This window comes from Balaenoptera physalus (genome assembly GCF_965194825.1).
Source record: "Balaenoptera physalus genome assembly, chromosome: 11".
Classification (NCBI taxonomy): domain Eukaryota; kingdom Metazoa; phylum Chordata; class Mammalia; order Artiodactyla; family Balaenopteridae; genus Balaenoptera; species Balaenoptera physalus.
Window position 1 is genome coordinate 3,205,660 of NC_138896.1, and position 27,607 is coordinate 3,233,266.

A 27,607-nucleotide genomic window follows, 5' to 3' on the forward strand; every position below is an offset into this window, starting at 1 on the left:
CTCTGGCCCATCTGTGGGCCCTCCTCCCACCTAATAACCCCGCACCTGCACGTCTTCTTGACTCTGTGCGCTTCTGCCCAAGCATCCCCAGAAACCCTCTATCCTCATAAGGCCAGTCCTATCCTCAGCATGGCACTGAAGAACCGAGAGGCACACAGTCCCACGTTCTAATTCTGGCTCTGCCCTGGTGTGCCTGTGGGCAACTTAATGCACCCCCTGATCCCTCTGGTCCCCTTCTGATCCCCAGAGATACAACAACGGCGCTGACAGGCACCTCCCAGGGGCTCCTAACCCCGTGCCTGTCTGTCACGGCTATGCTGGTCACCTGCCGTCTGCTCTCAAGTACATCCATGAGCTCTCTCTTCTTTTCTCTTCTTGGGCTCTCTTGCCAAGTGGCTTCCCAGGAGTCTGGGACAGAAAAAGGCTCTGGGGATGGGGAGGGGCCAGGGTTCTTCTCCCTCTCACCTCAGGCAGCGTCTCTGAGTGGCTCCACCTCCCACCAGGAGCCCCTCCCCCCTTCACCATCCCAGCTCCCACTCGGCAGGCCTGAACTGGTTCCCATTTCCAGCCGGTGCCCCAGCTTCTGTGCTCAAGTTAATACACCTGATGCTGCAGCTGGTAGAGGCTTCTTGCTTTATTCATCTCTAATTTGCCTCACCACCCCCTGTGTCTTCTCAGCTCTTCCCAGGTAATAAATTCCTTGTATTAAGTTCTCTGTGTTGAAAACATTTTGGATGACTTCTCTTTTCTGGCTGCACCACGAGTGATGGAGGGGCCCCCTCCCTTCTCCTCTTCCATCTGTGAATCCAGTTCACTGGACGCCCCCAACCCCTGAGGACACTTTGCCCCTGAGTGTGATCCCCACCATATTCTCTCTCTGCTATTCCAGACCCCCCACCCCTCAAACACATCCAGTTCCCCTCTGCCCGTGCTAGAGACCACCCCCTGCGCAGCTGCCTGACTCCTCACCCAGCCCCTCCCAGCCTTCCCTGGCTAAGGAAGCCTTAAACATTTTCCCACCAGGAGAAATAGCCCCTCGGCTGAACAAATGAGTCCACCAGCTCCGGTGATGGAGGGAAACAACAGCTGCCATCGTGCTAAACCTTCAAAAGTAAACAACCACACACACTCCCTGTTGGCAGGGGCTCACTGGGATGTGTCTTATGGCAGCTAAGAATTCTGGCTGGCAAGGGGTCAGGATAGAGAACTAAACACCGAGACCTGAGCTGACATTCTTTCCTTGGATAAGGAAACATCATCTGTCCTGGGGAATCTGGATTTTACACAGTAAATTTCCTCCACCCCAAGCCTTTAGTCCGTCTGACAATATAACCTTCACTGAGAAAAGGGCAAGCTGACAGCGGTGACCTCAGCAAAGCCCGGGGTCTCCAGGTTTTGCACAAGAAGGACGTGTTCCTCCCTAATCGGTTCAGCCACCTGTTCAGTCTCCATGCCTATACTTCCCTTGTCAAGGAGCCTGGTACCAACCTGACAGTTGTTTGAATTCAGTTGTATTCAGTATGGCCGCCATAATATTTGCAAGGCTTCGGAATCGCTCCATAACTGGTCTGGCCACATTATTTCCCCATGCTCCTCTCCTTTAGAAATATCTCTTTTCATCAAAGGAAGAAACACTTTTTTAACCTCAACTCTAACAGTGACAAAGCCCTGTTAAGGGGCAGCCCGTGACACAAGCCTGCAGAAAGCTTCTCCTCCATCTTTAATATAATGAGTTTCCAACTCTCTGTCCCAGCTGTCTCCACAGCAGCCCCTCACTGGTCAGATACCGACAGGTGGTCGGCAGATGGAAGCCTGCCCTGGCCTCTGGGAACTGGGAATCCGGGGGACAGCTTTCCTGACTCCTGGCTGGACTGAGATGGAGGGAAGCCCAAAATATCTAGTCACTGCCCGCAAGAGAGCACCGTAAGGGGAGCTCAGCGGAGAGCACTCAGAAAGCCACTACGTTCAAGTGCTTGTTTCTAAGAGAAGCGACTGCAGGTGGCAGGGGATGTCCAGCAACGCTTAGCTCTGAGTCCAGTCGTGAGGGTGGGTCCTGGGCTGTGCTTGTTCACTCCACGGCTTCAGGGAGTGGCAGTGTGGAGACACCAAGCCTCATTGACATTTTGGTAATTAAATTCCCATTCCATGAGATTTCCCCTGTCTTAGAATTTTCTGAAAATGGAGTCCTTGACTGATTAACTCAGGGATAAAGACAGTCTTCAGGGAAGATGTTCTGTGTCCAGAAAGCATTAAATCATGCCAAAATCTGTATTAGTTTGCTAGGGCCGCCATAGCAAAGTACCACAGACTGGATGGCTTAAACAAGAGAAATTTCATTGTCTCACTGTTCTGGAGGCTAGAAGTCCAAGATCAAGGTGTAGGCAGGGTTGGTTTCTCCTGGAGGGCTGCAAGGAAGAACGTGTTCCATGCCTCTCTCCGAGCTTCTGATGGCTTGCTGGCAACCTTTGGCATTCCTTGGTCTGTAGGTGCTTCCCTGCAATCTCTCTTCGTCTTCACGTGGTGTTCTGTGGTGTGTGTCCTTGTCCAAATTCCTCCCTTTTATAAGGACACCAGTTATATTGGATTAGGGCCCACCCTACTCAAGTATGAACTCATCCTAACTAATTACATCTGCAACGACTCTATTTCCAAATAAGGTAACATTCTGAGATCCTGGGGGTTAGGACTTCAATATGTGAATTTGGAGGAGACACAATCAACAACAGTCCACCCTCTGGACAGTTAATGCCTGTCTTTCTCACATGCAAAATATATTCACTTCATCCCAACATCTCCAAAAGTCTTAATTCATTCCAGCATTAACTCTAAGTCCAAAATCTCATCTAAATACCATCTAAATCAGATATGGGTGAGACTTGGGGTATGATTCAACCTGGGGCAAAACTCCTCTTCCATGAACCTATGAAACCAGGCAAGGTTTGTATTTGCAGAATACAACAGGGAGGCTGGCGCAGGATAGACATTCCCATTCCAAAAGGGAAAAAAATGGAATGAAAGGATCATGGGTCCCAAGAAAGTCTGAAACCTAGCAGGGTAAATTCCATTAAATTTTCAGGCTTGAGAAAAATCCCCTTTGGCTCGATGCACTGTGGTCGATCCCAATATTGGGCAAGGCCATTTCCCTTAATGACACACTCTGTTAAACCTATCAGGAAAATCACGGATTTTCCAAGCATTTATAGATCTTTCATTGGCCAAGCTGCAGGATCTCAATATATAACCAATGCTTTCAACACTCTTCCAGAGAATTCTTTCTTTTACCTCCAGAATCAGAGTGGGAAGCACTGTCCCTCTGAAGAAGAAGATCACTATTTATTTTCTTTTTAAACTAAGTTTATTCTTTGTTTGTTTGTTTTGGCCACACTGCACGGCACGTGGGATCTTAGTTCCCCGACCAGGGGTCGAAGCCGGGTCCCCTGCAGTGGAAGCATGGAGTCCTAACCACTGGACCACCAGGGAATTCCCACAGATTACTATTTTAAACGGTGCGAAGTAGATCTGTGCTCTGCTTCTCTTAAAACTACATTCAAAGATTTCAGGGCCTCTCTGGGACGAAATTGATGCATTTCCTCTGCCACAACAAATAAAACGGAAGCACCCTGCTCTATAACTGATGAGCTAGCCCAATAAGCATGATTCAGAAGCAGCTGAATGTACTGACCATACATTGCCAAATAGAAGAGGTTAATATTCATCACTTGACACAGGATAGTCTAGCACGGGGGTTTCTCAAAGCATGTTCCACAAAACACCTGCAGCAGAATCGCCTCAACTGCATATGGAAAATGCACATTCCTGGGCCCTCCTCCAGGTCAACTGGGGCAGAATCTCTAGAGTTAGTGCCCATTTTAAACTAGTTCCCAGTGACTGGTGATCCCTATGGGCAATTAGGTTTGAGAACCACTGGTCTTTTTTAAGTCCAGCCTTTGGTATCAAACCAACTGAGGCCTCTGAAACAGCTCTGCCTGTAATTAACTATGTGCCCTTGAGAAAATTACGTAACATCTGTGAGCTTCAAGTTTTTTCAGCTGAAAAACAGAGATAATAATATACTTCCCAGAATCCTCAAGACAGTTAAATGACATAATGCATGCGAATGATAGAAAAGATGGTAAGACTATTTGGGATTCATCAGATGTGGTTTTAGAGACTCTATTTCACGGAGCTGTTCTCAGTAAAGGAGAAAAGGCATGTGGAGCATTTCAGGGCCGAAGGAGGGAGTCCTGCAGAACCTATGTCAGAGGGCCATTCTGAGAAGCGGGTGAGACAGGGCGTGCAAAGCTCCTGGTACAGCACCTGGCTCACACTGAGAAGCCAGTAAATGTGAGCCACTAGTGCTCCTGCCGCCGGCGCTGTGAGGCCGGGAAACCAGCAAGGGTCCAGCTGGGGTGGAGCCAGCACAGCGAGTGTGGTGGGAGGTGGCCACAGGTCAGGTGTGACAAGTGGGACGGGGCCAGACCTGGAGAAGGCTAGGAAATCCTCGTGAGAATGTTAGGAATCCACTGAAGTTTTCTGAGCACAGGAATGATGAGATTAATCTAGCAGAAAAAATTATATGAGGGAAAACTCAGAAGCAGAAAAGCTAGGTTAGGAGACCAATGTATAAGCCAGACAAATTCTGAGCTAAGCAGAGTCAGTGCAGGCACAGCTGGCCCACAAGACACCTGGTGGCGCAGTTCTTCTTCTAGTTCTAGTATGAACTAGAAAAAGATGCCCCCTCCAGGTGACACCCCCTCCAGGTGACGTAGGCCACAGCCGGCACAAGGCCTAGAGAGCAGAGTAAAGATGAGCGTCTGCCCACGTGCCCCACCAGCCAGGGCCCCAGTGCAGTGATCAATAAACATGACCATACACAGCTGTTTCGAGGTCAGTAAGAACAAAAAGAAGAAGGATAAAACATTTACTTTCATGCTAATACATAAGCCATTCACTCTCATATTACCCAGAGCTATCAAAACTGTCTTAAATTCTCATCTTTGGTTCTGGCACGCTGACATCCAAACACTGGTATTTTAAAGGACTAGACATTGTCCTCTAGGCAAATACGTGTGAACAAACTCCTTCCCAAGGAGCCTGACACACTGCAGGGACGAGCCAGTCAACAAACACCGTATTTCCCCCAAGGACATATAATATATGTGAAGTCCCTGCCATGGGTTTGATGTACCAGGTGCTAGAAATTCATCGGGGGTGCGAGGGGATAGCCCCTGCCTTCAAGGCTTGCAGGGAAGACAGACGGTGAACAAAAACATCAGCAACTACAAAAGTGCGGAGCCGGGCAGACACCCTGGGAGGAGAGTCATTGCGTAGCTGTGACAGGGACTGTATGGCCGCCACAGCCAAAGATATTCACTCCCTGGCCCCTTACAGGAAAAGTCTGCCCACCCCTGATTCAAAGGGTCCGTCTTCTTGGAGAAAGTTGGTAACTAATCTGCCATCTCCCTTCTACGTGCTTTCTAGGTAGACAAGAAGCTTTACCAGAAGGATACAGTAATTTGGAAAGGTGACCATTTTAAAATGAATTTGTGAAAGCAAAATGTAGTGTATGCATACAATGGAATATTATTCAGCCTTAAGAAGGAAGGAAATCTTGGCAAATGCTACAACACGGATGAACTTTAAGGACATTAAGCTGAGTGAAACAAGCCGGTCACAAAAAGATAAATGTTGTCTGATTCCACTTATTTGAGGTACCTAAAATGGTCAAATTCATAGAGACAGAAAGTAAAATGGTGGCTTCTAGGAGCTGGGGGAGGGGAACACTGGGAGTTGTTCGGGGATAGTTTCACTTTTGCAAGCTGAAAAAGCTCTGGAGACTTGTCGCACAACAATGTGAATGGACTTACTACTGAACGGTGCACTCAAAAATGGCTAAGATGGTAATTTTTTAAAAAATTATTTTAGCAAGACCAAAATCAGGTACGGTGATGTAGGAAAAAAGCACTGGATTCTAGAATCAGGGAAGTTTATCCCCAGTCTTGGCTTGCCACTTATTTGCTGGAAATGAGGGTGGTCTGCTGAGGTCTGGGACAAGACCAGGGTTGGGACTGGGACAGCTGACCTCATTAGATCATCTGTGATGCCTGCCTTTCTCACATCTCCTGGTCTGTCTCTTTCAGAATCGGGAAAGACAGTGGTACAACTTTGCAATTAAGGACATTTGATCAGTGAGGCTCCCTGTTAGAACCTCCCTAAATCAACTGTTGACCTTGTTTTAGGATAGATTCTTCCCTGTTGCCGTCTCCACAACAGTTATAGCAAAGCTGTGGTCAGCTGCCTGTTAGGTAAATGCTATGTTATGTGTTTTTTTTAACCACAACTTAAATTTTTTTGTTTCAATTTAAATGAATTTCTGGAACCTGGAGACAGGATACTAAAACATGTAGGTTTGTTTAGCGTTTTATATGAAGCATCAAGCTGAGTTTGACAATTTCTAATCTTTCTGGGTAATTTATCATGAAAATTGGATTGAGAAATAGTAATTAGATGTCTCTGTGTTCTTGCCAGAGATGTGCACAGTTATTACGGAGTTGCATTAGCAATAATAATCTCCATTAGCGAACAAGCCCTTGGTGTGACGATGTGCCCAGCGGTCACGGATGAGGCTGGCCGGCACCACCAGCGCTCTCACGGACGCTGTTCCAGCTCGCTGACACCGCTCGCGCTCCCTCCGCCCTTCCGCTCCCGGCCCCTCAACCCGCTCCTTCCTAGGTCTGCTTCGCTTGCCAACCCAAGCATTCAGTGTGTGGACTCCTGAGGCTCCACCCTGACCACCCCTCCCCCCAGCCTCTCCTCTCCCCCCCAGACAGCCTCCTCCACACTCCTGGCTTTCCTTATTCCTACACGTTGAGAATTCTCAAACTCATACCTCTTTTCCAGACTTTCCCTCTGAGCCCAAATGCCTACCTGACATCTCCGCTTGGATACTGTACGAGTTAAGGCACAAAGAGACCCCAAAATGCAATGTCTTAACAGAGGTGTAGCTCCCTCGCAAATCACAGCCAGGCGACAGGCAGGCCCGGCCTGACAGACGTTCTGCCACCCTCCGCACAAGTGTCCCAGCTCTGGGTCCAAGGTGGTCGTTCCCACCCCACCACCACATCCGCATCCCAGCCAGCAGGAAGGGGAAGAGGGTGAGGGGAGCATAGGTGGATTCCCCTTAAGGGCGTGACCTCAGAGGTTGTGCGCACCACTTCCACGGGTCAGAAGTTAGATTTATGGACACACCCAGGTGCAAGGAACATTGGGAAACAGTTTCTCTAACTGGGCAGCCCTATGCCCAGAGAAATTCAGGAGGACTTCCTATTCAAAGAATAAGGGGGAGGGTTTCCCTGGTGGCGCAGTGGTTGCGAGTCCGCCTGCCAACGCAGGGGACACGGGTTCAAGCCCTGGTCCAGGAGGATCCCACATGCCGCGGAGCAACTGAGCCCGTGCGCCACAACTACCGAGCCTGCGCTCTAGAGCCTGCGAGCCACAGCTGCTGAGGCCCGCACGCCTGGAGCCCGTGCTCCGCAGCAGGAGGGGCCACCGCAGTGAGAGGCCCGCGCACTGCAGCGGGGGGTGGCCCCCGCTCGCCACAACTAGAGAGGGACCCGCGCGCAGCAGCGAAGACCCAACACAGCCAAAAGTAAATAATAAATAAAATAAATAAAAATTAAAAAAAAAAAAAAGAATAAGGGGGAAATGGCTATGTATTAGCCATCTCTGCTCCAGATTTCTCACAAGCACCTCAAGTTTGACGTATCCAAAACCAGAGTCGTGGTCGCCTGCCTGCCCAGTCTGGCCCTCTGTCAGTATGTCATCGGGGTGGATGGCACCACCGTCCACCCTGCTGTGCTCCCCAGAAACCTCAGCACCTGCACGCACCCCTCTTTCCCTCACCCCTAGACCCAGCTCATTACGAAGCCCTGTTAATTCTTAACAATGAGGTCTTCCTTTCTCCATCTCTCCCGCCATCCTAACACGAGGGACCATGGTCTCTCACCTGGACCTCTGCATAGCCTCCTGAATGGTCTCTTCACGTTCACTCTGGTGGCCTCCCCTCCTCTGTTGATGCTGCAGCCGGGGTGATCTTTCCCCGCACCCAGTCTCCCCATTAAAACCATCCACTGATATCCGTGTTCTTAACACAACTTGAAAAAACCCTGCATGTGGGCCTCACCCTGTGATGCAGCCCCATCCATCTCCCGGCCTCGCCTCTCTCTGCACTGAGTCACATTCAGCTTCTTTCCACTCCCCGTGGCCTGTTTCTTCTAGCACCATCCCTCCAGCTGGAATCCATCCCCACCTTTGTCCAGCTTCCCTCAACATGCGGTACAGTGATCACTCTGGAGGGAAGACTTCTGTCACCCTCCCACTGGACCAATTTCCTCTGTGGGGCTCTCACAAAGCCACGTGGCCATTCACTCTGGCGTTTACTCTGTGCTAGGTTTGTGCTTTGGGTGTGGTTCTTTGATGCCTGTCATCCCCATGGGACTTTTAGCCACATGAGGCCAGGCACTGTGTCTTCCTTTCCCCCTCTCCCTCTCTCTCTTTTTTTTTCTTACCATTACATCCCCACACACATAGCACAGTACCTTGTAAATAGTAAATTCTCAAAAATACTGGATGAATGAATGCAAGAATTCAGAACAACTGGAAGAAAGTGGATCCGAATTACTTAATCTGCACTGTAGCATTTTATGAAGTTCAGTAGTGTTGCTAACAAGTACAAGCACGTGATTTGATGACACAGGGCTGTATGGAGCTTCTTCTATGGGCTCAGCATTACTACAACAGTAAAGACCAGGAGGGGAACAGAAAGGATGTAAGACTTAGTCTCTGTTCCCTTCCAGGATTCAACGGCAATTCACAGAGAAGCACCACGTGCTAAAGCAGAAAGACAAAAACGAAACTCATAAAATGGTAATTTCCAAAAGACAGCACATGACTCAAAGCCCAGAGAAACGCTAACACAGAGTCTAGTGAAGTTCAGATGCAAGAAAGGTCAGCACAGCCCAGAAGATCTGGGATGTCTGTGAACAGGTCACGCCTGCACTAGACCGAGAAGGGCAGGGAGAGAGGGTTAGGACAGAGGAAGCAGGAGGCCCTCAGCCGGAGCAGGCCGGGCACACTTGCGAGGGGAGATCGGCCCTCGCTGGCTAGGATGGCTGCCCTGTCTGCGAGGAGGGCACAGTGGGAGTTGGGTCGGGGACCAGGCTATGAAGTTCCGTGGAGCACATCTGCTCTTTATCCAGAGGATAGTGGGAAACTGCTAACAGTTTGGGAGGGAAGTGGCTGAAGAGAAAGTTTTAGAACGACTGGTCTGGAATGGTGTGCAAAACAAACTGGAGGTAGTCACCTGGGGTTTCTTTGCTGAGAACTGTCACCCTGGCATGGAGGCATTGTGCCAGGCTGGCCTCCTTCACAGGGCTGTGTATCCAGGGGCAGGGAAACCACACTAGGACCCACACTCTGGCTGAGGAGGGAGGGGGTCCATCTTCCCCACAGGCTTGGGGGCGGCACGAGGGGTCATTTATGCTGCAATTCTCCACCTTCCAAGGGCTGACCTGTGTAGCTGAGCCTGGGCACCAGGACCTGAGTTTCCGAGCGAACAGTCAATGGACAGGGAGAGACCTACCCTCCTTCTCACGGGAAAGGATTATGGTTCACAATCCTGAGCTAATTCAGTACACTAAACATCCCAAACTCAAGCACTTTCTTCATGTAGTCTTGGGATGCAATTGTATCCCATTGGGATTTTTATAGATGGACCATTCTTGAGAAAGAAACTGCCAGGTTCTGTAATGAGTGTGACTACTTTTTGAGAAGAAATTGTCCCTATTAATGAAGTTTCAGGAGCCCACCAATCTCCAATTCAAACATGAAAAAGGATTAACTGGGGTTTGGAGTTACAGAAGCACAAGAAATATTCAGTATATATAACTGAGACTTTATTCTACTATTAATGAATAGCACATGGGAGTGACACCAATCTAGCATTGGTGCCATGTGGCAATGTCTTCTTAGTAAAGAAACCAATAAACTACACCTAAGCAACTACACTACTGAACACGGCATTTGATTTTTATAACCTTGTGTGTATATTTTCATTTTTAGGTGAAGGCATACCTGAATCATCAGAAATTTATGTAAAGTCAAAAAGTGAGAATTTCTTTTCTGATAACTCTTTTAACCAGTTTATAAATTTCCAAGGGACTTTACTTTGAAAGGGCGGTAGGCCTCAGGGGTTATTTCAGAGAGGTTCATTCAATGACTACACTGTGTTTCTTAAATTATAAGATAGGTGAGAAGGTGACAAAAATAATTTACTAATAACAAGATAGGCAATACACAAAAACTCTGCTTAAGGCACTGATAGGAAAATTAAATTTTTAAAGAGAAAAACAATGCCATAGAATATTTGGCAAAGGATATGAACAGGTGATTTGTAGAAGATAAAATTTAAGTATCAAAAAAAGAAAAAAGAAAAGGATGTTCAACACCTATAGTAGCAAGAGAAACGCAAATTTAAATGAGATAACATTTTTTACTGGCAAAAAGAGTGATAATATTCAGCTCTGGTAATGATGCAGGAAAAGGTATTCTCACACTTTGCTGGCAAGAGTGTCTTTCCGTTACAGAAAGTACTTGATGATACCTATGAAAGTTTAAAATGTCCATGCCCCCTTGAACCAGCAGTGCAGACTTGGAAAATCTACCCTTCCAGAAATCAAAGCCCCAGAATATAAGAACAGACACAAAAAGATGTTTACAACAGCCATGTGTGTCAGGAAGAAAAAAGGAAACATTCTAAATGTCCATCAAAAAGAACTCATCCATACATTTTTTAAAAACTTATACATGCATTTTTAAAAAAAATGAGCTCGTCTCTGTGTTGACCCAGAGCAATGTCCATGACACATCATTAAGCAAAACAAGCAGGATAACCTGTACAGCATGCTCGTTCACACACACACACACACACACACACGTTATAATTGGCATACAATAAAATATACCTATTAAGTGTACTATTCACTGAGTTTTAACAAATGTAAACCTCCGTTCACAACCCCCTCAATCAAGGAATTCAAAACTCCACCCTCCTTTGTGCCCCTTTGCCGTGCATCCCCTCCACCAGTCCCATGCAATCACTGACTGTTTTCTAACCCTACAGATTAATCTTGCCTGTTTTAGGATCTAATGCAAATTGAATCATACAGGGTGTACTCTTTTGTGTGTGGCTTCTTTTGCTCAGCATAATATTTTGAGAGTCATCCACATTGTTGCCTGTACCAGCAATTCCCTCCCTTCTATTTCTTTTATTTATTTGTTTGTTTGTTTGGCTGTGCCAGGTCTTAGTTGCAGCATGCGGGATCTTCATCATAGCGTGCAGGATCTCTTAGTTGCAGCATACAGGCTCTTAATTGCACCATGTGGGACCTAGTTCCCTGACCAGGGATCAAACCTGTGCCCCCTGCAGTGGAAGCGTGGAGTCTCAACCACTGGACCACCAGGTAAGTCCCCCTTCCTTCTATTTCTGATTGTGATTCTATCATAGGAACGGACCACAGTCACCTGTTATAGATGTTTGGGTCGTTTCCAGTTTTTGCCTATTATGTGAAGCTCTTATGAACATTTGTATACAAGTCTTTGTACAAACACTTCTTTTCATTTTTCTTGAGTAACTATTTACAAGAGATATTCCCTGTCACATGTGTCTGTTTAACATTATATGGAAATGCCAAACAATTTCTCACCAGCACCAAGGTTCCCAGTTGCTCCACAACATTGCCAACACTTGGTATTGTCAGCCTTTTTGTTTTAAGCATTTAATTAGATGTATAATGGTATCTCGTTGTGGTTTAGTTTGCATTTCCAAGAAAACTAATAAGCATCTACTCATGTGCTCATTTGTACATCTTTTGTAAACTGTCTTTTCAAGTCTTCTGCCTATTTTTCAATTAGGTTGTCTTCTTACTATTAAATTGTAAAAGTTATTCAAATACCTAAACACAAGTTCTTAGATATATATAGAGAGAGAGAATTTTTTTCTTAAAGTTGGATGTTTGAGTTTTCATTTTCTTAATGGTGTTTTTGGAAGAGCAGAATTTTTTAACTCTGACGATAAAGCCCAACTTTTCAATTATTTCTTTCAGGACTATTGCTTTGTGTGTTCTATTCAAGCAATCTTTGCTCCCCCAAGTTGCAAAGATTTTTCTCCTGTGTTTTCTTTTAGAAGTTTTAAGTTTTCCATTCACCTACTGTACAAGATAAGGATAGAGGTTCATTTTTCCCACATGATACTCAGTTTTTCCAGTCCCATTTCTTGAAAGAACTATCTTCTCTCCATTGGATTACTTGTACTGTATGACCTTTTTTTTTTTTTTAACTATACATGAAAATATGGAAAGATCCATATCAAATTGTTAACTTTCATTGCCTTTAAGGAAGTGGGATTGAGGGGAAATGAAGGGACATTAATATATTTTCATTATACATTTCTTTTGTGACTGCTTAACTTTTATATTTCAGAAGAAAAGAAAGGTAATAAAAATAACACAGAATTGGAAGGGGTTTCTGCTAAAGAAAGTAAGATCATTCCAGTACTGCAGAGATGAGGTGAGGGGCCTGGTGGAGAGAATGACACTGGATTGAGGAGGTGAGAGAGACAAGAGCTGCTTTGAAGGCAGGGACCGTGGGCTTGGTAACTTAATAAATGGAGAGGAGATGGGGAAGGAAGAAAGCAAAAATGACTCCAAGTTTTGAGTCTGGAAAAATGATGGTGCTGAGGGAAAAAATTAGGAAACTGGGGTGAGATCTGACTTTACAGAATGAAATAAGGCATTTAGCTAAATTTGAGGGGCCCACAGGATACCTGAGTAGGACTGTCCAATATGATAAGTTATCTTTAACTTATTAAAGATAAATCAAATCACTGAATCTAGAATAACCAAATATCTCCAAGCAACAGTCCTTGGACTATGTGCTATTTCTACAAACACTCTCTGAGCACCCGTTGTGGGCAGGTAACTTGCTCCTGGGACAGGCACGCCATACTGGGCACAGGGGCCTTACAGATGGACGCGGTGTGACCTATCCTTAAGAACACACTGAGCTGGGGAGAGAGACTGGAACACGGCTCAGTCTGCTTGAGCTGCAGCAACAAAATACCACAGCTTAAAAAACAGACCCATTTCTTATAGTTTTGGAGGCTGGGAAGTCCAAAAGTAGGTGCTGGACAATTCTGTTCTGGTGAGGGCCCACTTCTCAGGTTGCAGGGGGTCCCCTGCCCACTGTGTCTTCCCATGGCAGAGGAGGGTGAGAGCCAGCTCTGGTGTCTCTTCCTCCTCTTATGAAGGCACTAATGCCATCATGGGGCCTCCACCCTCATGACTTTTTTCTAACCCTAATTACCTCCTAAAGGCCTCACCTCCTAATACCATCACATTGGGGCTTATGGCTTCAACACAGGAATTTGAGGGAGACACAAACATTCAGTCCATAACCGTACACAGTCAGCTGTAATCACTAGTTAATAAATGGATATGGTTGGTTCAGAGATCTCAGATAAATTGTCTGTACTCAGAGTACTCCTCAAATATTTAAGTATGCTTGGAAATCGTTCCCTCAATTATTTCAGACTCTTCCCAAGTCTTATGTACGTTATTAATTTATTTCACAAACCTTTTCTTGGCAAATAATGCAAACAGATCCAGTGGGGTCCAGCAAGAATAAGTGGAGTCTAAATTAAAGTGAGTTTCCTCCATTGATTTTTATTTCCATTTTTTCAGATAAGGCAACAAACAGTCATCAGGTATGCAAGAGTGTGTCCGTGAATAAAGATTACTGAAGAACTAACTATCCCTGATTTTCTTGGAAAAAGAATATGGAAATGTCCCCACTTGTGGAGAAATAAGTTCAGGGTCATCAGAAGAAAATAATCAATGAGAAAACCATTAACATTGATTGAGTGTTTAGCATGTGCCCGACACTGTGCTAATAGAGGTTTCGTATATTATCTCATTTAATCATCACAAAACTCGAGGTTTTATCACAAGGCCCACTTTACATATGAGGGCACCAAGGCTCAGAGAGGTTAAGTAACTTGCCCAAGGTCACCCAGCTAATAAATGGAAGGGTAAAGATTGGAACTCAGGTCTGTCCTACTTGAAAGCTCATGCTCTTAATCAAACAAATAAGAATAAGAATGTAAATATAGCTGTCACTTATTGAGCACTTACTGGATGCCAGGAGCTGTGCTAAGAATCTCTTAATAAATGAGTCATTATCTTCTTCAAAGTTCTCTGACATTGACTCACCTGAGCGTCTCCATTAAATCTGAGGAAGACAGCATAAGGGAGTGAATACAGGAGAACAAGGAAAATATGTGGAAATAAATCACTGACTTGATTTGATTATAGGACTCGGGGTAATTCTGTCTTAGTTGTTATTTTAACAATGCATCTTTCCATTAAGCACCATTTTGCTACAAGAAAGAGCAGGAGTTTCATCCCACAAACCATTAGGTGAATGATCATGGGCAAAAAGCCCCCAACCTCTCTGAGCCTCAGCTTCCTCATCTGTAAAATGGTACAACAAAAACACCTCCACTACCTCCCTTTCAGATGTATTGTAAAAATCAAGTTAGACAATGTCTGCAAAAGCACTTTATATGCTTTTTTAAAAAACTATATGTTTAGGCCTAAGGCCAAAAATGGGTTCATACTGTGATATTTACGTGAGTTTGATCACTCAGACGCTATAAACACCATGTAAAAGAGTAGGCGTTAATAATTAAAGCAGCCTGGTGCTGGCATGTGAATACACAGATGGAGGGATAGAGAGACTAGAAATAGACCACCCACATATGGGAATTTGGTGGATGATAAAGTGGAATTTCAAACCACCGGGGGAACGAGATACTTCAATGAGTATGTCAGAACAACTGGGCAGCCAAATGGAAAAATCGTGAGTTTGATGCAGACTTTATCACTTGTTCTAACATAATTTCCAGATGTTTCAATATATACACTACCAAACGTAAAATAGATAGCTAGTGGGAAGCAGCCGCATAGCATAGGAAGATCAGCTCCGTGCTTTGTGACCACCTAGAGGGGTGGGATAGGGAGTGTGGGAGGGAGGGAGACACAAGAGGGAGGGGATATGGGGATATATGTATACATACAGCTGATTCACTTTGTTATACAGCAGCAACTAACACAACAATGTAAAGCAATTATACTCCAATAAAGATGTTTAAAAAAAATCAAACTGTAAATTCCTAGGAGATAACACAGGAGAATTTATTTGTTTTTAGAAATGAATATCTTTCCAAATAAGATGCAAAGGTACAAAAAGCATAAAACAAAAGATTTCTGAACTTGTATAAAAATTTAAAACTCCTGCAAGGGAAAAAAATACCACAAAGTCAAAGGACAAATGACAAGTTGGGAGAGAATATGGCAACATATATGACAGACAAGGGGCTAAATCCCTTAGTAATTAATTAATCGACAAATGTTTAATGAGCAACTATTATGTGCCAGGCACCATTCTAAGCTTTCGGGGATTCAAACCAATTAAAACTCCCTGCCTCGTGGAGCTCATATTCTGTTGGGAAGGCCAGAAAGGGATCTTGGACATTAGTAAAAAAAAAACAATAAAAAATGAGCAAAGACCATAAAGAGTTTGCATAGCTGATAATACAAATGATGTTTAAACATATGAAGAGTGTTCACTCTTCCTCATAACAAATGAAATGCAAGTTAAATTTCAATAGGGTACCATTTTCATCCATCAAATTTTCCAAAATCAGAAGTGTGATAATATACCACATTGACAAAGGTATAGAGAAACAGGCATTCTCTTGCAGTTTAGGTGGGAGTGTGACTGGTTCAAGTTCTCTGAAAAGCAATTTGTCATCATCTATCACAATTACAAATGTATGCGCTCTTTAGCCTAGCGATTCTGCTTCTAAAAATTTAGGCAACAGATACATTTGTATATGTGTGCAGTGGCTTGTACATAAGAATGTTCACCGTAGCACTGCTTCTAAAAGTGAGACTCACAACCAGTCTAGATACCCATCAGTAGGGCTATTGAACATATCTAAAACAGTACAAACTGTTAAAAAGAATATAGTTGCGGGAATTCCCTGGTGGTCCAGTGGTTAAAACTTTTCACTGCCATGGGCCTGGGTTCAATCCCTGGTCAGGGAACTAAGATCCTGCAAGCCGCACGGCACAGCCAAAAAAAAAAAAAAGAAAAAAGAATATAGTTGCTGAAAATAATGTATGAAAGATTCTTCATAATACACTGTGAATAAAAGTAAGATTCTGAACAGTTATATGCAATGCTAAGCTGATACTAATGTAAAAAAACTGTATGTGTATATTACATACGATAATTATATATTTTATTAATATAAGGGATTTTAATGTACAATTTATAAATAATAGAATACACAATATTCTTTATTGTCAATTCCATCCTATAACATCCATGTGACTTGCTATTTCTTACAAAATCCACTGTCGGCTTTATAATTCTATCACTAACAATCATGTCACAAAATCAGACCCTGAATAAAGCTTGATTACTATTCAGTCATCAAAGAAATCACTCATATCATTGACAACGAGTGTGTTCATACATGAAGACTGATTGATACTCCTTTTTTATTCATGAGTGAAATGAACAGAACAAGTATGTATGCTGGAACTTCACCGCTTATCGGTGACATGGGCTGCTTGGCTGAATCAGGGCACGGTTTTTGAACATTGAAGAGTATCTCCGCACCTTTCGGTGCTCTTCAAAACATAACCGAGTCAGACACAACGCTGCTACACTGAATCTGTGTTGTTATCATTTTCCCCACCACTGTCCGGAGTCTAGAACAGGAGTCAGCAAAGGGCAGCCCTTGAGTCAAATCTGGCCGGCCGTCTGGTCTGTAAATGCAATTTGGACATCCATTCATCTACGTATCATCTAAGGCTGCTTCTGTGCTTCAGTGGAAGAGCTGAGTAGCTGCAACAGAGGGCCATGTAGCTGCAAACCCTCAGATATTTACTACCTGGCCCTTTACAGAGAAAGTGTGCAGACCCCTGGTCTAGATAATCAGCAGAACAATAAACCTCGCTCTGATTTGTAGTGTTTGCTGATTTCCAGAGTGTAAATATTCCCACCATGACCAATTCCGAGCCACAAACACACTCTTACTGAACGCAGAGTTGGGAAGGGGTGTAAATAAACAGCACACGATGTGTAGTATTTCCACTCTACAGATACGACAGGTGTAAATAACCTCGGGAACATAAAATAGATAACAGAAACATGTAGTAAAATAATTAGGAAGCTATGAGTTTGGGGTATTTGTTTTAATATGACTTATTTAATAATAAGGTCATATAATTTGATTTTTAATAATGGCTGTGTTTGACAACCAGCGCACCAAACTCCTGAAAATTGACCAGTGGTTTCCTATGAACTGATAAGGCCGGCTCCAGCACACCACTGGACATGGTACACAGTCAAACGTGTGAAAACTGGCAAGACAGGGCACGGCCTCACATGCATACATGCTTCTGTGTGCACAGAATATCTCAGAAGATGCATGAGAAACTGAGGACAGTCGTTGGTGGACAACTGGTCTAGGAGTTGGGGTGAGATGGAGATTTATTTTTTACTATAGATTCTGTTTGAATTTTTTTACGCCTGTGTAACCCTTAAAAACCCAATTTATTACTGTTTTTAGGCAGGCTATTAGATCACTCTTTCCTGCGTCTCCCTTTCGCCCTGGAGAGTCTGGGCACTGCTGGTAGAGTGCTCTGGCACAGCCCCACCCCTGGCTGGGTCCAGGAGGGCACACCTCCTGAAGTTCAAGTGCATCGGGGCGAGGAGCCCTGGAGGCTGCATGACAGCCCTGTGAATCAGCACTCTTCCCAGATGAAAACCCTGGCTGGAAAGCAACCTCAAGGCCTCTGGCCCCATTGCATTGCCCTGACTTCTCTTCTCTGTTTGTTCATCTTTCCTGGAAAAAATAAGTAAGCTTTTCCCCTTCACCAATTTCCCTGGCATTTTGCAGGGCAGGCCACAGCGCCCTGCCTGCCAGCTACTTCCCATGTGCCAAGTCTTCCTGACTATATTTACCTCGGTGCTCCAGTGCCCCGGGCCGCGTCTGTGCTCACAGATCAGCTAGTGGAGCAGCTGCCAGCCCAAGTCCACACTCCCAGCTGGTGACCCCCAGCATGTGTGCCATGAAGACCAGCCTGGCTATGACAGGAGTCGCTTCCACAGGAACCATCGAGAAGACTTTAGCCAGGAAAAAATGCTACCTCATCCAACAAGGCCTCCGAGGGGCACGGGGGCCCCCGTGTCTGTGTCATGGTTTATCCACGCCAACTGGCTCTGTCAGATTTCTGACTGTCTACCTTGGGCTGTCCCCTGGTGCTTGTCCCTGGTTCTTTTTTGTTCTCCAGGTTTATGAACCTCTTTCTGCCTCACCTGGTCTCACCTAGACACCGGCCTCGTGGTGGAACCCTTCCCACACGTCCTGTCTGGACCGACCACTTCCGTCCAGATGCCCAGCTCGGCTCTTACCAGCCCCCTGCCCTGTCCTCTACCTTCTCAGTCCTGGCTCCTCTCTCTGTCCCTTGAATCCATAACCAGATATGCTCACGCTCTCACCAGAGACTCCAACCTACTGACTCAGGGCCAAGGACACACCCAAGTGTTTGTTTTCTAGGTAAGGCTTCCTCAGTGGTGATGTGAAGGGCAGCAACAGATGTGTCTGTGCTCTTCCTTCAAGTTCCTGGTGACTCCTTTTTCCAGCCCCATTGTCCAGGCTAGATGAGGCTATGGGGTGTCTTAGGTCAGGTTCCCCTGAAGCAGGTCTTGAGACACAAATGAGTATGAAAGGGGTTTACTGGGCTGTGTTCCCAGAAGATGTTGGTAGGAGACCAGGAAAGGAAGAAAGCCAAGCAAGGATGCAATAGTTAGTGTTGCAGTTTCCCACTGCTGCGTGACAAACCATCCCAACTCAGTGGTGGACATCAACTGCCCTTTTCATTATGCCCACAGATTCTGTGGGTCAAGAATCTGAACACAGCAAATGGGACAGCTTGTTTCTGTCCCATCGTGTCTAGGGCCTTAGCTGGGAACACTCGAAGGCTGGATGGCTCAACAAATAGGGACTGGAACCATCTAAAAGCTTCCTGACTTGCAAGTATGACTGAGCTGGGATGAGTCAAACCAGTGGGTCTACATGTGGCCTTCCCTGTGGCTTTGGGCTTCTCACAGCATGGCTGTTGGGTTTCAAGAGCAAGCCTTCCAAGAGGCAAAGTCTCGGAGAAGAAGACTTGCAAGAGAACAGGGCCAAAGCTGCAAGACTTTTTCTGACCTGGTGCAGAAGTCAGCTGCAAAGTTCTACTGATTCAGCTGCACTCTACTGGTTACAAGCAATCACTGAGCGCAGCCCAGATGCAAGGGGAGGGGAATTATCTCCAAGCCTCAATGGGCCTAAGGCAAGGTCACGTTGCAGAAGAGCATGTGGGTGGGAGGTACCACTGTGGTCATCTTTGAAACTGCCGTCTGCCACATGCACAAAGGCCCACAGAGGGTAACTCTGGCTTGATCCCACAGGAGGAGCTCCAAAGATCTGGGCTGTTTATACCCACGTACCCATTTGTCATTGACCTCAGGCTGCCCTTGGGAGAGCACAAATTTCCAGTCACTTCTGTCTCTCTGTGAGTGCAGACAGAGCAGACTTTGGCAGGCTGGGGGCAGCCCTGCGACAATGCGTGTGACAGAGACACAGGTGCTGGCCCTTGGGACTGAAAACAATGTGGGAACAGATGTGCATAAAACTGGAAAGGGATCCCAGGTGGTATGGGCTGTCTCAGTCCCTTCCGGCTGCTAAAACAAAGTACCACAGACTGGGTGGCTTATAAATAACAGAGATTTCTCAAAGTTCTGGAGGTTGGAAGTCCAAGATCAGGGTGCCCTCTTCCAGAGTGCAGGCGGTCATCTTCTGGTCGTGTCCTGACATGGCAGAAAGCAAAAACGGGAAGCACCCTCTCTGGTGATGCTTATAAGGACACTAATCCCATTCCGAGGGCTCTGCCTCATGACCTCATCTAATCGTAATCACCCCCAAAGGCTCCACCTTCAAATACCATCACGCTGGAGGGTAGGGTTTCAACACTGCCATCAACGGCAGCATGGGCTGGGATCTCTGTACGTACCCTCACTTAACAAGCGGTGTGGAGTGTTGGTTGTGCCCTGGCGTTTTAGAGTTAAACAGCTCCTGGTCCCACTATGACTACTGTGTAAGCTCTTTTGTAAAATAGGGTTAATAAGAGTACTTACTCCACAGGGTGGTGGTAAAGATAAAATGAAGTTATGCATGAGAACCATTAACACGGTGCTTCTGGCACATGGTAAGTGCTGTTAAGTGTTAACAGTTGTTGTTGTTATTTTAGTAAAGGCACAAGAAAAGGAGTTATCTACCCAGCTGAGCGTAGAGGGAAGGACAGACTATGGGAACTATATGGAAGATCTGACACAAGCTGGGGTGTGACAGCAAGGACAAGACTTTGCTCTTCAGGGCTATTTATGGTGTGTGTTCTGCAGGCTTAATGTGGGATGCTGGGCATGGCTGCAGGGAAGCCACTCAGCCTGTCAGGTGGCTGGTATTACACACCTACGGTCTGCAAACTCAGTGCGGTCAGGCCACCCTCCTGGGTTTCTCTGGTCAGCCCTGCTCCTTAAGCACCATTACCTGTTCTCTTTGTCTGCATTCATTTCTTAGCTGCCATGAAGCTTAACACTTGGATTTCTTTCTATTTCTCTGGCCACAATTATTTGGGTTTTTTGTTTGTTTTAATAAAATAGCTCCCATACACCAAAGACATGTATGTTTGTATATAACACAGATCTATACAGTTTCTAAAAAATAACAAGAGAAATACACAGGTGCTTGATACCCAAATTAAAAATAAATTAAAACATTACCAGTATCTTTGAAGTGTGCAGGTTCCCCTGCCTAATTGCATCTTCTTACCTCCACCCAAGAGGTTACCATTATCCTGAAATTTACGTTGATCATTCTCTTGCTTTTTCTCTATAGTGTACTGTATTAGTTACCTATTGCTGTGTAACAAATTATCCCAAAACTTAGCAGCTTAAAAAATACGCATTTATTACTTCACAGGTTTCATGGTCACAAATTTGGGAGCAGCTTCGTCAGGTGGTCGTGGATCCAGATCTCTCATGAGGTTGCCGCCAAGACTTCAGCCCAGGCCACAGTCATCTGAAGGCCTCACTGGGGCTGGGGATACATTTCCAAGATGGCACACTCACGTGGCTGTTGGCAAGAGGCATCAGGTCCTTGCCACGTGAGCTACTTGAGTGTCATGACACCTGGCTTCCCCCCAGAGCAAGTGATCCAGGCCAGGGCATGAAGGAAGCCACACTGCCTTTCATGACCTAGTATCAAAAGTCACACGCTATCACTTATGCTTTTCTATTCATTAGAAGTGAGCCACTGAGTTCAGCCCACATTCAAGGGGAGGGGAATTAAGCTCCATCTTTTAAAGGAGTGTCAGAATGTAAGAATTTGTTATGTGTGTGTCTATGTCTGTGTCTGTGGTCCTAAACTACTCTTTTTTTTAAATCTTTACCTAAATGGAATCACGCTGTTAGTGTTCTGTGACTTGCAATTTCATCCAACCTTATTTTTTTTTTTTTAATAATTTATTTTTTAATTTATTTTTGGCTGTGTTGGGTCTTCGTTTCTGTGCGAGGACTTTCTCTAGTTGCGGCGAGCGGGGGCCACTCTTCATCGCGGTGCGCGGGCCTCTCACTGTCACGGCCTCTCTTGTTGCGGAGCACAGGCTCCAGATGCGCAGGCTCAGTAGCTGTGGCTCACGGGCCCAGCTGCTCCACGGCATGTGGGATCTTCCCAGACCAGGGCTCGAACCCGTGTCCCCTGCATTGGCAGGCGGATTCTCAACCACTGCACCACCAGGGAAGCCCCCCAACCTTATATTTTTGAGATCCATTCATATTGACACATTGTATTAGTCTGCTAGGGCTGCCATAAGAAAGTACCGTAGACAGGGCGGCTTAAAACAACTGGATTTGTTTTCTGAGTCCTGGAGGCTGGACATCCAAGATCAAGGTGTTGGCAGGGGTGGTTTCTTCTGAGGCCTCTCTCCTTGGCTTGTAGATGGTTTTCTTCTCCCTGTGTCTTCGCATGGTCTTCCTTCTTTATGGATTTGTGTCCTAATTTCCTCTTCTTATAAGGACATGGGTCATATTGGATTAAGACCCACCCTAATGATCTCATTTTATTCATTTCCCTCTTTAAAGACTTTATACCCAAATACAGTCACATCCTGAGATAGTGGGGGTTAGGACTTCAACATATGAATTTTATGGGGGCACAATTCAACCCATAACATACACAGACCTGCTGTTATTCACTGCTCTACAGTATTCTGTTGTGTGAGTAGACAAAAAATTTTTTTCTATTCTACTATCGATAGATATTTTGTTTATTTCCAGTTTTTATTATAAACCATACTGTCACATGCCTCCTGGCAACCTTGAATACGTAATATACATATAAATGTAAATCTTCATATTTACTAGGTTAATGCCAATTTTTTTTTCAAAGGTTGCACTAATTTACGTTCCCATCACCAGGATATCTGAGTTCTCATTGCTCCACATCCTTGCCAATGTTTGGTATTGTCAGACTCTCTAACTTTTCTAATCTCATGGGTGAGAAATGATATCTTCTGTGGCTCTATTTAGCATTTCCCAGATGACCAAAATGGTTGAGGATCCTTTCATTTGTTTGTGAAACGCTTTTTCCTTTCTTTTGTCCATTTATCCATTGGGCTGTTAATTTTTTCCGTATTGATTTGTCAAAGTTCTTCACATATTGGTACTGCACATATTTTCTACCAGCTATGGCTTATCTTTTTACTTTCTCTGGCCAAACTGCATAAGTCTCGGCTCTTCTTCTTCTGCCCATCTCGCCTGTGTTTCTCTCAGGTCCTGTCCTCTCCCTGCTCTACATACTGTCCTTAGTTAATCCGTCCAATGAATGAACTTCTCACCTACAAATGTTACTGAATCCTAAACTGCATCTTCAAAATAGCTCTGCTGAGCATCTTAAAGTTCACTGAACACTCCATGCTTTTTCTAACTTGTGAGCTTTGGCACATGCTTGCCACTCTTAGTGGAATAACATCTCCCACCCCCTCCTCCTCCACTCTCCCATACACTTTTTAAAAACTGTATTGAAGTATAGTTGATTTACAATGTTATTAATTTCCACTGTACAGCAAAGTGACTCAGTTATAGATATATATATTCTTTTTCATATTATTTTCCATTATGACTCATCACAGGATACTGAATATAGTTCCCTGTGCTATACAGTAGGACCTTGATGTTTATCCCCCATACATTTTTTAATCACTAATTCCTACTAACCATCAAGTCTCGGGTCTTAGCTTAAGGGACTTCTCACCATGCCCCCATAGCACCATACAACTGTCCTGCCACAGCACTTAGCACACTGTATTATAATTATCTTTTTACTGAACTGTCTCCTAGACCAGACTATGAATCCCTATGACACTGTACCTAATACTTATGTTTCGGTACATAACTGACATGCAATAAATACTGTTGACTAGTTAATAATTGTCATTAATTCATTCATTCATTTTCATGCTCACCAATACAACTGACATATAAGCGTGCAAGTCATTTCTGTTACTAAAACGTGAACATAAATTTTACACATTAATCATCAAAATAAAGTTAAAACAACCTCTGATCCCTGGTTCCCCCCAATAAAAGTATTATAAACATGCACAACAATAGTTAAGGTTCATCAACAGCTTCTGTTCAGCCAAGACCACAACCCTACGACAAGAAAATCCAGACAGAAGTTTTCAGGGTCCCCCTCAAGATTTCTAATGGACCTCTGTCCCTCCCCAACATTGGGCAAACAAGTTGCATTTCCTCCAGAGAGAAATGGGAACTAGGGAGAATTGTCTAACCTGGTCACACCTGGGAAGGTGGGAACGCTTGACACGCCCAAGGAGGGATGATGGTGCTTCCTGGCAATGACTCAGTGGCGTGCTTTCCCTGAAGTCATCTGTTTGGCATTGATATCTGTGTAGTCAAAGTCGGACTGTCAGCTCTGTACGGAACTGTACCAAACAGCTGTACAGGCAGAAAGGGGTTGGCAACAGGGCATCTGATGAATGAGCTGAAGTCTTCCTTTGACTTTATTTTCTGGTCAAAATGTTGTAAGCTGAACAGATTTGCTACTTTTTCTTTCCTCTGAGATAAATCTTTCCAAGCAACCTCCTCTTAACTGGGTGTCAGTCAGTCACTTCTAATTTCCTCCAGTGCAAGGTTTCTCAACTTCAGCACTATTAACATCTTAGTCCAAATAATTCTTTGCTGTGGGGAGAGTGTCCTGTGCATTGCAGGACGTTTAGCAGTGTCCCTGGCCTCCACCCACTAGATGCTAGTAGCACCCCCTCAAATCGTGACAACCAAATATACCTCCAGACATTGTCTCTGGGATCTAGAATCTGGAGAGACCTTTTGATTTCCCGCTACTGGCTAAAGTTGCCTTGTCTTTAGCTCCCTTCTCACATAAGGGCTAATCAATAAAGAAATTATTTTAATAAACAGGAGGCATAAGCCTGTTGTGTTGAACGTTTGGAAATGATTCTCTTCTCAATTCAAGGTTGAATTCAGCCTTGGTTCACACTTATCATTTTACAACCCTACTCAAAAGTAGGGAGCGATTCCCATTAACAGAAAGTTCACATTCCTAAGCCACCTATTCAAGAAGCCCCACAACCTGGGTTTGGAAACTTGGGGAGAATTACGCTAAGTGGAGAAAGAGGTTGGACATTCTAGGAGAGAGGAATGGTAATGGCAAAAGTGGCGGTGAAAGAGGAAAGACATTTCCACGGGTGCACAGACCACTGTGGCTGGAGGAGAGAGGTTCTATCCAGGAATATCCAAAGATTTGCTTTCCCATAGACCAGCTCACACCGCTTTGGGGAAGCCTTCCCGGATCTCACCAACCCATGTGATTATTCCAGCCTCTGAATTCCTGCCTACCTGTGTTTCCACCTCCAGTGTCACAGTTAATTTACACTGCTTTGTACTGCTAATCATTTTCATCTCTGTACTGTATTCATAATGTATTGTCCCAATTCAACGGTGAATTCCTAAAGGACAGTGAAACTATCTAGGGCAAAAGTGTACACAGAGCAGGTGCTTGAAAAGTGTGATTTCCTGGAAACAGGGAGGGGTTGCCCGAATTAAACAGCTGGGTTATGGTCACCCCTGGAATGAAAAGCCAGTTAAACTTAGCTGGAAATCATTTATGCAGATTAACAGCCGAGGAAACAATATAGAATTTACCAGCATTACTCAAAATTTAACTTAAAAACCATTCCATCAATCCAATCAATTTAATAGTCTGGTGGTATTGGAGTATTTTTCACACTAAATGAAAAAAACATGTTCTTTTTTTCTATGTAGAAAATAAGACCAGAAAAATGCCTGCAAGTGGTCACATGTGTATTACTCTCTGAATCTAGACCCAGCTCTGGATTGAAGCCAATGTCATTTCATCCAAGCCCCAATCAGTCATCATCCCACATATAACAACACGTGTCTGGACTCGTTATTTTGCAATCTTGCAATGACCTTTGAAATCGCCTCTTGTTATTGGATGAAGACCGCTTCAAAGCAAGGGAAACTGATTGGAAATGCCGTTATCAGGGACCCAGGCGAAGTTCATCTTCACCGAAGTCCTGTATCATATTGTTGACAAACTTGAAATAATTGCTGCATGTTGACTACTGTAAACCAGGAGTGCACCTAAAGCTACATCCGTGGGATGGGGCGGGAGGTCCATGAGATGAGAGAGGCCCCACCCTAGGCTGACAACCCCTGTGACTGTACTTATCCCAGCACCTTCCCCTGAACTCATTATGGCTTCTCCAATCTCATTACCTCTGGGTTGAACTCCTGCACCTAGAACAGTCTCTCTTCACAGTTACGGCACCTCAAGACATTTGAAAGTGAGCCACTCTCCCTTTAGAACATATTAATGCTTTTTAAAAACAAATGATTGTAATTGTTTAGTTTTTCAAACTATTACCCCAAAATGGCAAAAGTAGGCAAACTCATGACAGAAAGAATGAAGAGAATTTGAAAGAAAACCTGTTGAAAACTTTAGACGGACAATTACACGCATTCTCCCACTAATTTGCTTTTATGCTGAAAACAGATTTGAGGCTTTTTACAATAAATGATACATGAACTGTAAAATTATTAAAAGAAGGTAAATTAAAGAACAAGAGATGAGGCGTGAAAAGGGAGTAAAAATTCTATCAGAAAACCTAAGTAAAAGGAGGTATCTTCGACCATTCTGGTTGCTAAAACAGAATACCACAGACTGGGCGGCTTATAAACAACAGAAATCTATTTCTCACAGCTCTGGAGGCTGGAAGTCCAAGCTCAAGACACCTGCAGATTCAGTGTCTGCTGAGAGCCCACTTCCTTCTCACTGTGTCCTCACCGGGTGGACGGAGGGAGGGAGCTTTCTGGGGTCTCTTATAAGGACACAGATCCCATTCAGGGGGGCTCTCCCCTCATGACCTAATCACCTCCCAAAGGCCCGCCTCCTAACGCCATCGCATTGGGCGCCAGGCTTCAACGGGTGAACTGTGGAGACACAACCACTGAGTCCACAGCAGGGAGCTGTCACTGACCACAAACCTTAGCTCCACGATGCCAAACCATCAGGGCACGCGGGGAAGGCTGAAGAGCCTCACTAGGGGTTCCTAACCCCGGCTGTGCTGCGGATCCACGGGGGGCGGGGGGGGAGCATTTTAAAAACACAGTTACCTGACCCTACCCAAACTTACTGGATCAGAGTCCCCAGGCGTGAAGCCCAGATGCCCGTCTAACAGAAGGAAACATCAAGAAACCCAGCTTTTTTCTTCGCTCTGAGGCAATTCGTGACAGATGATTTCTATAAAGGCTGCTGGACAATGAAATGCACCGGATTCAATAACAGTGTTTACCACGTGGCTGTTCCTCGCGCTGACCTTCCATAAAGGCTGAGGACATAAGCCTGCATCCCAGCGGGTGAATGAACCGTCTGCTCCGGAGGCAGCCTTGAGCTCATCTCACCGACCCGGCCCCGGCGCTAGAGCAGAGCGATGGGGGCACACAGGCGCCGGGGGCCTCTCCTCCGGGGTGGCCGTGCACGTAGCAGGCGCCCCATAAATGCTGGCAGTTGCTGTTACCGTTATTCTCCAAGATCACTGTTCTTACTGGACTTCGGCAGGGGGCTGAAAATTGCCCATCACTAACAAGCAGCCACAACAAAAAGCAGCCCTGCTTTCACTGCACCTCCCTTGTAGCACCGTTGCCAGCAAAGCCCGTTAACAGTTCCCCGGAAATGAAAACAGACTCCGGGTAATAAAAGGAAGTCTAACCTTCTTCCTTCTCCTCTGTGCTCAGCGTAGCTTCACTGGCTCAC

At 45.1% G+C, this 27,607-nt stretch overlaps 1 long non-coding RNA gene across 1 annotated transcript in view; it reads right to left on the minus strand.

The window, feature by feature from the left end:
• The window catches only part of LOC309637986, a 42,078-nt gene extending 14,546 nt beyond the window's left edge, over positions 1 to 27,532 (minus strand). The window contains exons 1-2 of the long non-coding RNA XR_014250919.1: positions 8,006 to 27,532; positions 31 to 2,556 (exon numbers count right to left, since the gene is read on the minus strand). This is a non-coding gene — a long non-coding RNA (uncharacterized lncRNA). The remainder of the gene's footprint in view (positions 1 to 30; positions 2,557 to 8,005) is intronic.
• Positions 27,533 to 27,607: the final 75 nt, after the last annotated feature.